At 47.5% G+C, this 11524-nt stretch overlaps 1 long non-coding RNA gene across 1 annotated transcript; it reads left to right on the top strand.

The window, feature by feature from the left end:
• The first annotated feature begins 1018 nt into the window (after positions 1 to 1018).
• Positions 1019 to 10953, top strand: LOC132006617 (uncharacterized). Its single transcript, XR_009401159.1, has 3 exons — positions 1019 to 1112; positions 4829 to 4955; positions 9835 to 10953. It is a non-coding gene; the product is annotated as an uncharacterized LOC132006617 (long non-coding RNA).
• The last annotated feature ends 571 nt before the right edge of the window (positions 10954 to 11524 follow it).

The following is an 11524-nucleotide window of genomic DNA, read 5'->3' as shown; positions in this document are numbered from 1 at the left end:
GCACCTAAGCCTCAAAGGAAGCAAGCAGATGCCAACAAACCTCCTTCCTTTCTACCCTCCTGACCATTTTCTGAGGCCAGGGAGACTATGCAACCCACCCAATAAACTGAGCAAAAGGGTATTTCCCTGAAAACTGTAGCCCCCATTTCTGCAGCCTCACAATATACTGTTTAAGGCACAAGGGAGGTCCCCCCAGATTGCCCCCTGCCCCTTGTTTAGGCTAATGTCAGTCGGATAATTTTCAGGCATAAGCAAAAACCTGCTGGTGAGAAACCTCTCAAATGTCACTGCTTACAAAAGGGGGAAGAAAACAGAAAACTCTGTTTATTTTCCTGACCTAAAAGATAACATCGCTTTGCCCTTTCCTTTTGTTTAAGGTCAGATCAGGAGCATTCTTTGAAAGTGGCTCCAGAAAAAGGAGTTTCATATCTATATATTCTTAAGCAATTTACGTTTTCAGTAATAATGATTATTAGTATTAAAGGAAACAGTGTTAATTTCGTCATCTGTAAAATGGAAGTAATGATTTGGATCCAAGCCTACCATTTACAGTGATCGGTAAACTATCTATATAGTAATGATGTTATGGTTATTGATTCTAAAGCGGCCATTTCGTGGGTGACAAATAAGCAGTTTAAGCAGTGGGTGACAAAATGAAGTCAGCACTATGATTCCAAGGACCTCATGGCGCTTTACAGACAGGATCCTAGAAAAGCAACATTCAGGACACCACCGCCTCAGACCCTAGATCTGGACGGGCCTCAGAGTCTCGCCAGTGCCTAGTCTAATAATGAGGAAGCAAGGCTCAGACCGCCGGTGACCTTGCGCGTCCCGGTCGCAGAAACGCGACGGAATCCCACACCTGGCTGTGCGCGAGTCTGCAGCTGCCGCTTCCCCAGCTCCGCGGAGCGCGGAGGGCGCGGGAGGCGAGGCCCCGCCCCGCCCCCGAGGCCCCGCCCACCCCCCCCCGATCGCCCGGCGGCCGTGCGGGCGGACGGGGGCGCCGGCGGGGCGGCGAGGGGCGCGGCGAGCGGGCAGTCACGTAGCCGCCCGCGGACCGGCTCGCTCTGCGCCACGTAGCGCGCGCCTCGCAAAGGTCAGCGCCGCAGGAGGTAGGCATGAAACAGAGAAGGGAAGCTCCTCCTCTCCTTACCGGAGTTGCGTCTTTCTGGACATTGACCGAAAATGCGAATTTGACACCTTTGGACGTGTTAGACATTTCGAGAAGTGTCACAGCACGGGAGATAGCAGGGGGCTCCGGGAGCACGAGTTTCTCTTGTTTTGCGCGGAAGGAAACAGATTTGGCCCAAACCGACAGGCTGGGATGCCGCCCTTCCCTTTACCTGCCGCACCCCTCCCTGCGCCTCTTCTCTTGACCCGCACCCCTCCGCCCTGGTTCTGTGCCCTGGCCTCGGATACCCCTGCGGTCCCACTATTTTTATCTGGTGGCGTAAGACTTGAAACAATGCACTGCGGACGCCACCTCTGGCCCTGAGTATGGGTGTGGCCTTCGGTGGTTGCCTCTTCTCTGGGGAAGCCGAGATTGCAACCCGAGCTCGGCACAGGTGTGCCGCGGGGAAGCGTGACTCGTTATCTCGGGAAGGGCCGCGCTGCTGTCGCGCTGCGCTCCGCCGCGCCTTGATAAGGTTTGAGCCCTCCCCGAAGCCCAGGGTTGGTTTCCATTTCGCGTTGCTACTGAAGCTGATCCAGAAAACCTGCACGGTTTTTTGCAGGCGGCACTCAGGGCCTTGCCCGCTCTCCTGTGTGGGGAGGGGAGATGATGGACTCAGACCGTGATTGATTCTCTACGGCTGCCGCTTCTGTCGCCAGCAGAGATGGTTTTCAAAATTCTGGCCACAGAACATAGCCTTCAAAGGAAGGACTAATCAGAAGCACAGTGCGTTTGGAACAGGGATGGGGCAAGGCGGGGGCTGGCCCTTGCCACCCCCCCCCCCAGCATCAGGTGGGCTGGCTGGCAGGTGTCAAGCCCTTGGGCTTTTCTGGGGACGGTTCAAAAATCATCAGCTTACCTGTTCAATTTAAGGAACTTTAGCGTGCCCTCCTCAAAACCTTCTCCTCTCCGACCTCAACCATTTCCCATCTCCGCCCCCAGCCCATGGACCGGACACATGGAGGCATGATGCCCCTGCCACTTGTCCACTCCCACCAGCTCCGGGTTCTCTGCTCACATGTTACTTACTCTCCCGTCCCTTGCTCCGTGCTTTCTCTAGAACTTTGTTGGGACTTTTTTTTTAGGACCCCAAGACTTTTTAGTGGATTACAAAAACAGTAATAGCTAATAGCTTAGTATGTCTCTTGGTTCTCTCTTGGGCTCCCTCAAGAGGCCGAAGTCACGATGCTAGCCAGGGCTGAGGTCTCGGGTTGCGGCGGGGGAGGGGGTGGTGCATAGGGTGGGAGAGGGGAGGCTGGCGAGGGGGTGGGGTGGGGGGTGCTGCCTGGCGGGTGATCCATGTGTGAGAAGGCTTGTTCACGTGGCTGATAAGGTAGCACTGGCTCTTGGGGAGGCCTCGGTTCTTCATGCCTTTTGCTTGAATATCCTCCTGGCCCAAGACCTGGCTTCCGGCAGGACAAGTAATCCAAGAGAGCAAGAAAGAAGCTGCAATGCTTTTTATAATCTAGCCTCTGAGTTCAGACAGTGTTATCTCTACCGTTCTCTCTTGGTCACTCAGAACAGCCCTGATCCATCAGGAGAGAAGGCTACACAGGATTGTGAATAATAGGAAGTAGGCATCATTGGGGAGGGGTGTCTCGGAGGTGGGCCCTCTGCGAGGTGGGCCACCCCATTTAGTTATCCCCTTTCTGAGTGTAAGTAACTCCAACTCTTCTGTCCACACTCAGTTCACTGACATACAGCCACATCCTTTAAGAAGCCTGCCCCGTTGGTGAATTTCCTCTGCTGCTCCCATGGGACCTGGGGCTTATCTCCATTTCTTCCTGTCCTAAGCTGCCTTGAAATTGTTGACTGACTTCTCTCTTGCCTGGCTTTTGGGTTCCCTGAGGGATAAGAGAATGTCTAAGACAATTTGAAACCACAGTGTCTAAAACAATGGTGCACAGCAGAGTCTCAGTATAATTTCTATATGGAGTAAGCGAACGGATAAATAACACTTCCTTTCCTCAACTAGAAATATTTTGTCTAGCACTTAATTTGTATCACACTCCCACTTCAATCTCTGCTGATTGGTTTTAATATTTCAACATTCATATTATATTTCCTGCCTCCCTCACACATGACAAGCTCTGCTGTCTTTTGATCCTGAAATTTTATTCTAAGAAAATAATTATACATATGGTAAAGATGTAGCTTCAGTGACCCCCCCCTTGCAGTTTTCTTATGATGTTTTAGCTTTGTAGAAAACCAAATTTCAAAAAATAGTAATTTGATTAAATAAGGTGTGTAATAAAAAATAGGCTTTTGTATAGCCACTGAAAAAACAATACAAAAAATAGTTCTTGATTTTTCAAGAAAAATATTTTCTTGATTTCTTGAGAAGGATGTTCACTTGATATTAAATGATGTAAAACAAAGTTGTAAGCATTTTAATTTAAAAATTTTAATTGTGATAAAATACCTATCACATAAAATTAATTGATCATGCTAGCCATTTTTTAAAAATATTTTATTTATTTATTTATTTGCCATAGAGAGAAGTCACAAGTAGGCAAAGAGGAAGACAGAGGGGGAGGGGGAAGCAGGCTCCCCGCTGAGCAGAGAGCCCGATGCGGGGCTCCATCCCAGGACCCTGAGATCACGACCTGAGCCGAAGGCAGAGGCTTAACCCACTGAGCCACCCAGGCGCCCAAATAGCACCTTGATTCTAATAAAGTTTTAGGTCATAGGTCTGTCCTTTGAAGATTTAATCAAGAAGCTCTGAAATTAAGAAAATATTTAGATTGTCAGCATCCTCCCAATGGGCTGCTGAGTCAAGGAGTAACAAGTGGTTTTCCTGAGTTTCATTTTTCTCTTCTTTAAAACGCAAGATTTTTCCAATACTGGAATTCTTTATTCTGAAGAATTTATGGACATACCCTATATAACTGTTGTCCTTAGGAAAGTTTTCCCAGTGCCCTCTGCTTCCAAAGGCATTTGCTCCTAGTTCTATCAGATCCGTCACCCTGCAGTGGGCCTGGTTCCTCATCTAGGTTGGGATGTCCTCAAAACCCAGGACTTACGCTCTGGGCAACACCCACAAGCACAGTGCTTGGCATCCTTGTGGAATAATTTGCCATATCCAAGAGGCACATTCCTGCTCCTCAGCTTCCCACGAGCATTTGACTCAAGAGGCTCAGCTGACCCTTTCTTCCTATTGCACCCGTCTCCGGTTTGCTTGCCTCTCCTATTCAGTCTCTTTTGCAAAGTCCTCTTTATTCTCCAGCTAAGCTCTAAGGTCGGAGTCCTGCAGGGCTCAGTCCCTGCTCCTCATTTGCTCTCCTTGCACGACCTCATCTGTTGCTATGATTTTAATTCCAGCCTATGTACCAGGTATTTCTTTTTTCTTTTTCTTTTCTTTTCTTTTTTTTTTTTTTTTTAAGATTTTATTTATTTGACAGACAGAGATCATGAGTAGGCAGAGAGGCAGGCAGAGAGAGGGGGGAAGCAGGCTCCCTGCTGAGCAGAGAGCCCGATGCGGAACTCGATCCCAGGACCCTGCGATCATGACCTGAGCTGAAAGCAGAGGCTTTAACCCACTGAGCCACCCAGGTGCCCTGTACCAGGTATTGCTAACTACCCCATACATCTGTTAGAGCTCCAGACTTGTGTATCCAACTGCCTTGTGATGTGCATGTTTTCTGTTTGCCCTTCCAGATCCACTCTGTACTCCTGGTGACCCTCCTCTCTGCCCTGGCACTTTGACCTTTGTCAACTACATCAGCAGACTCTCTGACTTCCAGCTGGACTTAGCCAACAGAACTTTCCAGCAGGAGATTGAAAGGTAGGAGGATAGTGAGGTCTGTAGTTTATTACCCCCACTCCCTCTTTGTGGTTCACCTCAGACTGGCCTTCTCTCTCTCTACTGAAGGCCACAGATGCTTCAGAAGCCCTCTACATCTGCCTCTAGCTCCCCAGTCCTGTCTCTCAACCAGTTATTGCCCCTTTTCCTTTGCTTCCTCAGGCCTAGGCAAGGTCATGGCCCCCCACTGTTCAAGCTTCAGGGCACTGTCCCATCTCTTTGCTTTCCCTAAACTCTGCCCACACCTTTATTAGAGTCTTTCATTAAGCTTTCTTCCCCTTGCCCTGGTTTTCTGCCAGGACCCTAGCTCCTACACACCTACTCTGCATCTCCCCTTGGAATTCTCACGGTCATCACAAACATGACGTGTCCACAACCTAACTTTTTTTTTTTTTTTTAAGATTTTATTTATTTGACAGAGAGAGAGATCACAAGTTGACAGAGAGGCAGGCAGAGAGAGAGGGGGAAGCAGGCTCCCCACTGAGCAGAGAGCCCGATGCAGGGCTCGATCCCAGGACCCTGAGATCATGACCTGAGCCAAAGGCAGAGGCTTAACCCACTGAGCCACCCAGGCGCCCCCACAACCTAACTTTTGATTCCCCCCCCTGCCTCTCCTTCTCCCTGCTTTCTGCCTTCTTTGTGAATGGTAGCACCAGCAGGCCGGGCGCACAAGGCAGACGCAGTGGGGGTCGACATGATTTCCCATCTCCCTCGGTCCCACTGTCCTCTCTCTCACCCATCACTATGTCTGGAAGATCAGCTTCACACAGCCGGCTGCTCCTGACTCGAGTTCTCAGCCTATGTATTACCTTCTGGAAAAAATCTTCCTCTCCACAACCAGTTAAGGGCCCTTCATCCTTTTATCCTCTCTCCACGTGTCAATTTGTTTGCTTCTTAGGAAATGATACCACTTCCTAATATCACTTAAGAAGTGATTATCTAGTTCACTTGAGAGTTCTATCCTTTTGGTAGAACAGGAGGACTGAGCTACAAAGGACAATGACTCTAACTCTTCAGATCATCCGGCTTGGAGGCCTGTGTTCCCCGAGGCTGATTGAACACGGCACGGTTCTCTAAGGTTCCAGACCTACGTCCATGCTACCCTCGTCAAGATTCAGTACCCCACAAAGCCTCATGGAAAATGAACCATTGGCTCTCCCTATCTCGTCTACGTTGGCAGAAATAAATTACATGACATCTTGGGTTCTGTAAGAGCCCCGTTCTACTGGCTCCAAGTCCAAGGACTTATCCTTGACTGTACAGTTGTTTCAGATAAACTCCACATACGTAAACAACTTTCAAAAGATGTGATCTAGATGCCTGAAATGCCAGATTCGTGATTTAGTTACTTGGCCCAGTCGGTAAGCTGCAAGTTCAGAAAACAAAACGAACAAACAAAAATCTAAATGAAACAACACATTTCTGAATCAAATTGCCTACCTTGTGTCAAAGTCCTCATATGCATGGAATCAGACGGAAAACAGAAATAGATCTATGTGTTATCTGAACTGAACTGAAATGTTTGCCTTTTTGCTCCTTGTGAAGCATTGGCTGAAAGAAACACCCATCATGTTTGATATATGGATTCAGAGCTGAGAAACCACCATGGTGTGTAGGGTCCCCTATGCATTGGTTCTGTCTGCTTCAAGCTTCGGGCTTGAATGACGCCAAGGGAATCATTACTGTGGATGCTACCTTTGGGCGAGGATTCAGGGAAACAGAGAGAGATGGAGAAAGGCTAAAATGATACAATAAATGGTCCATTCCATGGACATCATTGAGTGTTATGGACCAGGCATGGCTTTAGGGTCTATGTATTGACCGTGGTTTGAACCTCATTCCTCCTCAGTGACCCTCTTCCAATCATCTTCCAAAGACACTGGACATTATTTCCTTCCTGGACTGGTTAAAAGAAAAAAAAACAACAACAAAGAGACCAGAAGTCATGGCTGGAACTAGTGCCTATTTTTCTAGAAGGCTCTCCTTGAGGTCCCAGCAATTTCAGAGGCATTTCCTTCACTTCTGGGTTCTAAATTCTTATGCAGGCTATTCACCGTTAGAGGAGGAGCCCTTCTTCTATGGAGAGCTGGTGATTTGGACATCCCAAGCTGCTTGAGTCCTGTCCCTGGGTGTGGTTAGGCCTTAGGAAACCAGGATAGCAGGAAGACAGCTCATGGATTATAGAGCTTTGTACAGTAGTCCCGTATCTTCGATTTTGCTTTCTGCAATTTCAGTTACATGCTGTCAGCCATGGCCCAGAAGCCAAGATCCTCCTTCTGATGTGTCGTCTGGAGTTCAGCAGTAGCCCACACTAGGTCACAGCTCCTACATCCCCCACCGTACTTCCCCTCGTCACGTAGGGGAAGTGACGTCCCACCATCACAAGAAGAAGGGCCAGTGCAGTACAATAGGAGATTTCGAGAGAGAGAGAAGCTACATTCACATAACTTTTATTATGGTGTATCATTATAATTGTTCTGTTTTCTTATTTATTAGTTATCGTTAATTTCTCACTGTGCCTAATTTATAAATTAAGCTCTATCATAAGTGTGTATGTATAGTATATGTAGGGTTCAGGTTCACTAAAGTTCTGGAATGTATCCCCTGAGGATAAGGGCGGGTGGGACCACCATACAGTATTTATATTATTGCTACTGGGACTGGGGGCAGCCTCCATGGTGGAGGAAGGTGTTACCTGAAGAGACCAGAGGTCACAGGTTCTTCATAGTCTCAAGACTTACATTTTTGCTGTTGGCCTACCAGAATGGGGGGAATGAAGTCCAATCCCTGCATTGTTCAGCTGAGCAAATAGTGGGTCAGGGTGTGTTTTGTCTGGGGATACATATCTAATCAAGTCAATTCATGGAGGCCTTACTGTGTGCCGATGGTTAATTTTATGGAGTCATCTTGGCTGGAGTGTGAGATCCACTTGTTTGATCATACATTAGCCTCTGTTTGCTGAGAAGATTTTTTGGGGACATGATTAACATTTATTTGTTTATTTACTTATTTATTTATCGAGGGAGAGATGGAGTGGGAAGGGTAAGAGAGAATCTCAAGCAGGCTCCATGCCCAATTCAGAGTCCAACTTAGGGCTCGGCTCACAACCCTGAGATCATGACCTGAGTGGAAATCAAGAGTCAGACACTTAACTGACTGAGCAACCCAGGCACCCCTAGATATGATTAATATTTAAATGAGCAGACTTTGAGTAAAGCAGATGTGCTCCATCATTAATGAGTTGAAGGCCTTAAGAGAAAAGACTGGGACCCCCCCTCACCCAAAGAGGAAGGAATTCTGCCTCCAGATTACAGAATCAGTTCTTGGAATCTCCAGTCGCCCAGCCGGCCAGCCTGCCCTGCAGATTTTGAACTTGTCAACTCCCTCAAATTGCATGAGCTGAAAATAAATCCCTTTCTCTAGAAACATCTTGTTGGTTCTGCTTCTCAGCAGAACCCTGAGTGATACATATGGGATGGGGAAAGTGGGAGACAGACAGGTGATCAACACCTGGCTTTCAGGTACCCGGACTCTGCTTCGATGGCCACTTAACCAGATAATACAGCAGAGTTGTTGGTCTCTCCACAGCCATGTAAGTCCTGACATCATTGGGGAATAAGTGATTGTCTTCACACATTCGGCTTTTGGAGTGACCATTTTATTTTATTTTTATTTATTTATTTTTTTAAAAGATTTTATTTATTTATTTGACAGAGGTCACAAGTAGGCAGAGAGGCAGGCAGAGAGGGAGAGAGGAGGAAGCAGGCTCCCTGCTGAGCAGAGAGCCCGACATGGGGCTTGATCCCAGGATCCTGGGATCATGACCTGAACCGAAGGCAGAGGCTTAACCCACTGAGCCACCCAGGTGCCCCTGGGTGACCATTTTAAAGTGCCACAAGCAAAAAGCCAAATCAAATCCATCAAGATGCCTTTGAAGGTACAGTATTGCTCTTCTGAAGGAAATAGCCTCACCCGATGCGGGCAGCTGACTGCGGAAGCCATCCGTCTGCCACTGTGCCAGTGGGAGCGCCATGGGTTTGTCAAATACGCGTGCTGTGTTCCTGCCACATGCTCAGACTCTGTATCCTGGGAATTAAGCTGAGGAAAATTTCTACTTCCTTGACAGCAACTGCCAGCACGTGCTTGCTTTAGTACACACTATACATGCAAATCTGGTGTTCTCAGGAGAGCTGTGTGAATTCTCTGTTGCTTGGCTGCGGAGAGACAAAGAAAAAGAACTAAAATGTGAAATCTCAGTTTTTATCTATCATTATCAATGTTTACTACCTTCCAGGGAGGCCTTAGGTGGGAGTTACAAAATAGGATACGTTATCATCTCAAAACAAATGAGCTGATATTACATAGTACAAATTATATTAGTTATGACTTCAGTTCCTTTTATGTCTCTTCTCCATGAGTTTATTTATATGGGAAAAGTGAAATGGCAAAGTTGGCAGAAAATATTTGAACAATTAATATTTGGAATACAAATACAGCTTTCAATGTATTCACTAAAAAGCTTGTTTCTGATCAGATCTTTTTTTTAGTATATGTGCTGCCGAAGCAAGCACTGATCAGATCTTTTTTTAAAAGACTTTTTTTATGAGAGAGAGAGAGAGTGTGTGTGTGTGTGTGTCCCCGAGCGAGGGAGGGGAAGAGGGACAGAATCTCAAGCAGGCTCCTGGCTGAGTGCAGAGCCCTACATGGAGCTCGATCTCACAACCCTGACATCGTGACCTGGAGATCATGACCTGAGCCGAAACCAAGGTCAGATGCTTAACTGAATGAGCCACCCACGTGCCCCCTGATCAGATCTTTCTGATTATTGTCTTCTCTCCTCGCCTTCCTGCCACTGAGTCAGTCCGATGGTGACAGCCAGTGGTTCAACAGGGTTCTCAAAGGGCACAAGGAAACACTCAGAGCAAGGGATGGAGCCAACTCAAGGAGACGGAAAGAACATTTGAAGAAACTAAGAGGTGAGCAGATGCTTGCAGAAACCAAAGAGCTGGAGTTAAGGATAGAAGCTGGCTATAAACTGTGAATCCCAGATGAATAGGGATAAAGTGACCGATCAGAATGCACCCTGGCCTTCCTGCTTCACTGGACTGTGTGTGAATTTACTGTAAAGTACTGGACGGTCAGAAGAATGAGCAAAAGAAAACTAGACAGTCATTCCTCAGCTTTCCTGTCTTCTTTAGGATTTCCTGCTAGCTTTTGCCACCCTCAGCCTCCACCCACCCCGATAACTACCACCTACCCCCAACTAATCCGGTTAACAGACACTCAAAGTGCGTTACTCATCATTACGTAGGGTGCTTGCTGCTGGATGGAACTGGGGGAGGCAGTGTGTGAGCCTCCTGGCTCCCTATGCCTGACTCGCCCTTTCCTTGTTCAAACGTGTTGTTCCCTAGTGTGTTCCCCAGGGCCCCAAGGGAAGGCTTGCTGTGATTCATGTGACTTTTAAGTGTGATAAAAATGCAGGACCAACTTGTTAAAGTATTTATGGGGATCTATTTTGGGGAGACAAAGTCTAGCCAAGACACACATCGAAGTTCAAAAAGAAGACAGAGCAACAGTGATGAAGAAGATGTGGTCATCAGGACGGAAGGACACTGAAGCCGGGAAACATAAGACAAAGTCTTTCATGTATCTCATTCCTGAGACACTTGTGATAAGCCCCTGGAGAGTTGCTAAATGTGGTGTATACGTTGGGCTGTAAGCCCTTTAGAGCCAACCCCAAAAGGGGCCATGCAAGAAGTTACATGATTGGGGAAGGGTGGTTACAGCGGAAGTACTGATGCTCTTGGAATAGAGATTAGAGCAAAAACCACCCTTCCACTCTGTACATGGCTGCCCCTCCCACCCCGCTGCCTCTGTGGAGTAGAGTGAACCACATTTTCTAACACCTTTACAATAAAAGTGTCAATGATCTGTAAAAGCTTGGGCTGTAGCTGTATAGTGATAAGCAGTAGTCCCTGTCACCTCCCCCAGAATGTTATGCTATTCTAAGAAAGGGGAATATGCTATGATTTAATGGAGAGAGGAGATTGAGTGGACGGCCATGCATGGGCACTTCTAGAGTGCAGATATGTTTCACATTTTATGTCCAACGTCTACGGGTGGTGTAAAGTGCAGTGTTCTGCATAGACACTGACAGCCTGTCCAATATGTCTCTTCTTGAAAAACATGAAGTGGCTGCAAGGACTCATGAAGGAGGTAAAATATACTTCTGTTGGGATTATAATAATTCCTACTTATGGGAAACATGTGAAAGAAAACAAAATGGTGGCCCTTCCAGGAGGCATGGGGGAAGGGGCATTAATGCAAAGGAGCCAGCTCACAGGGGGAGGAGGAGGGGTGGGTTGAATCCAAGGAAAGACTAGATGGTGCCCCCCCCACCCCCCGGAATAATATGAGGGGTTCTCAGAAGAAAACACCAGAAATGTGCCCTGGGGATGCAGAGGACACATGCCTCCAGCAGGAATGGCAGGGACCTCTTGCCAGGGCAAAGGGAAGAGGAAAACAGGGCAAGAACTGAGTCCTTAGAACTC

Source organism: Mustela nigripes, chromosome 18 (assembly GCF_022355385.1).
Source record: "Mustela nigripes isolate SB6536 chromosome 18, MUSNIG.SB6536, whole genome shotgun sequence".
Classification (NCBI taxonomy): Eukaryota; Metazoa; Chordata; class Mammalia; order Carnivora; family Mustelidae; genus Mustela; species Mustela nigripes.
This window is presented reverse-complemented; position numbering and strand designations above follow the sequence as displayed.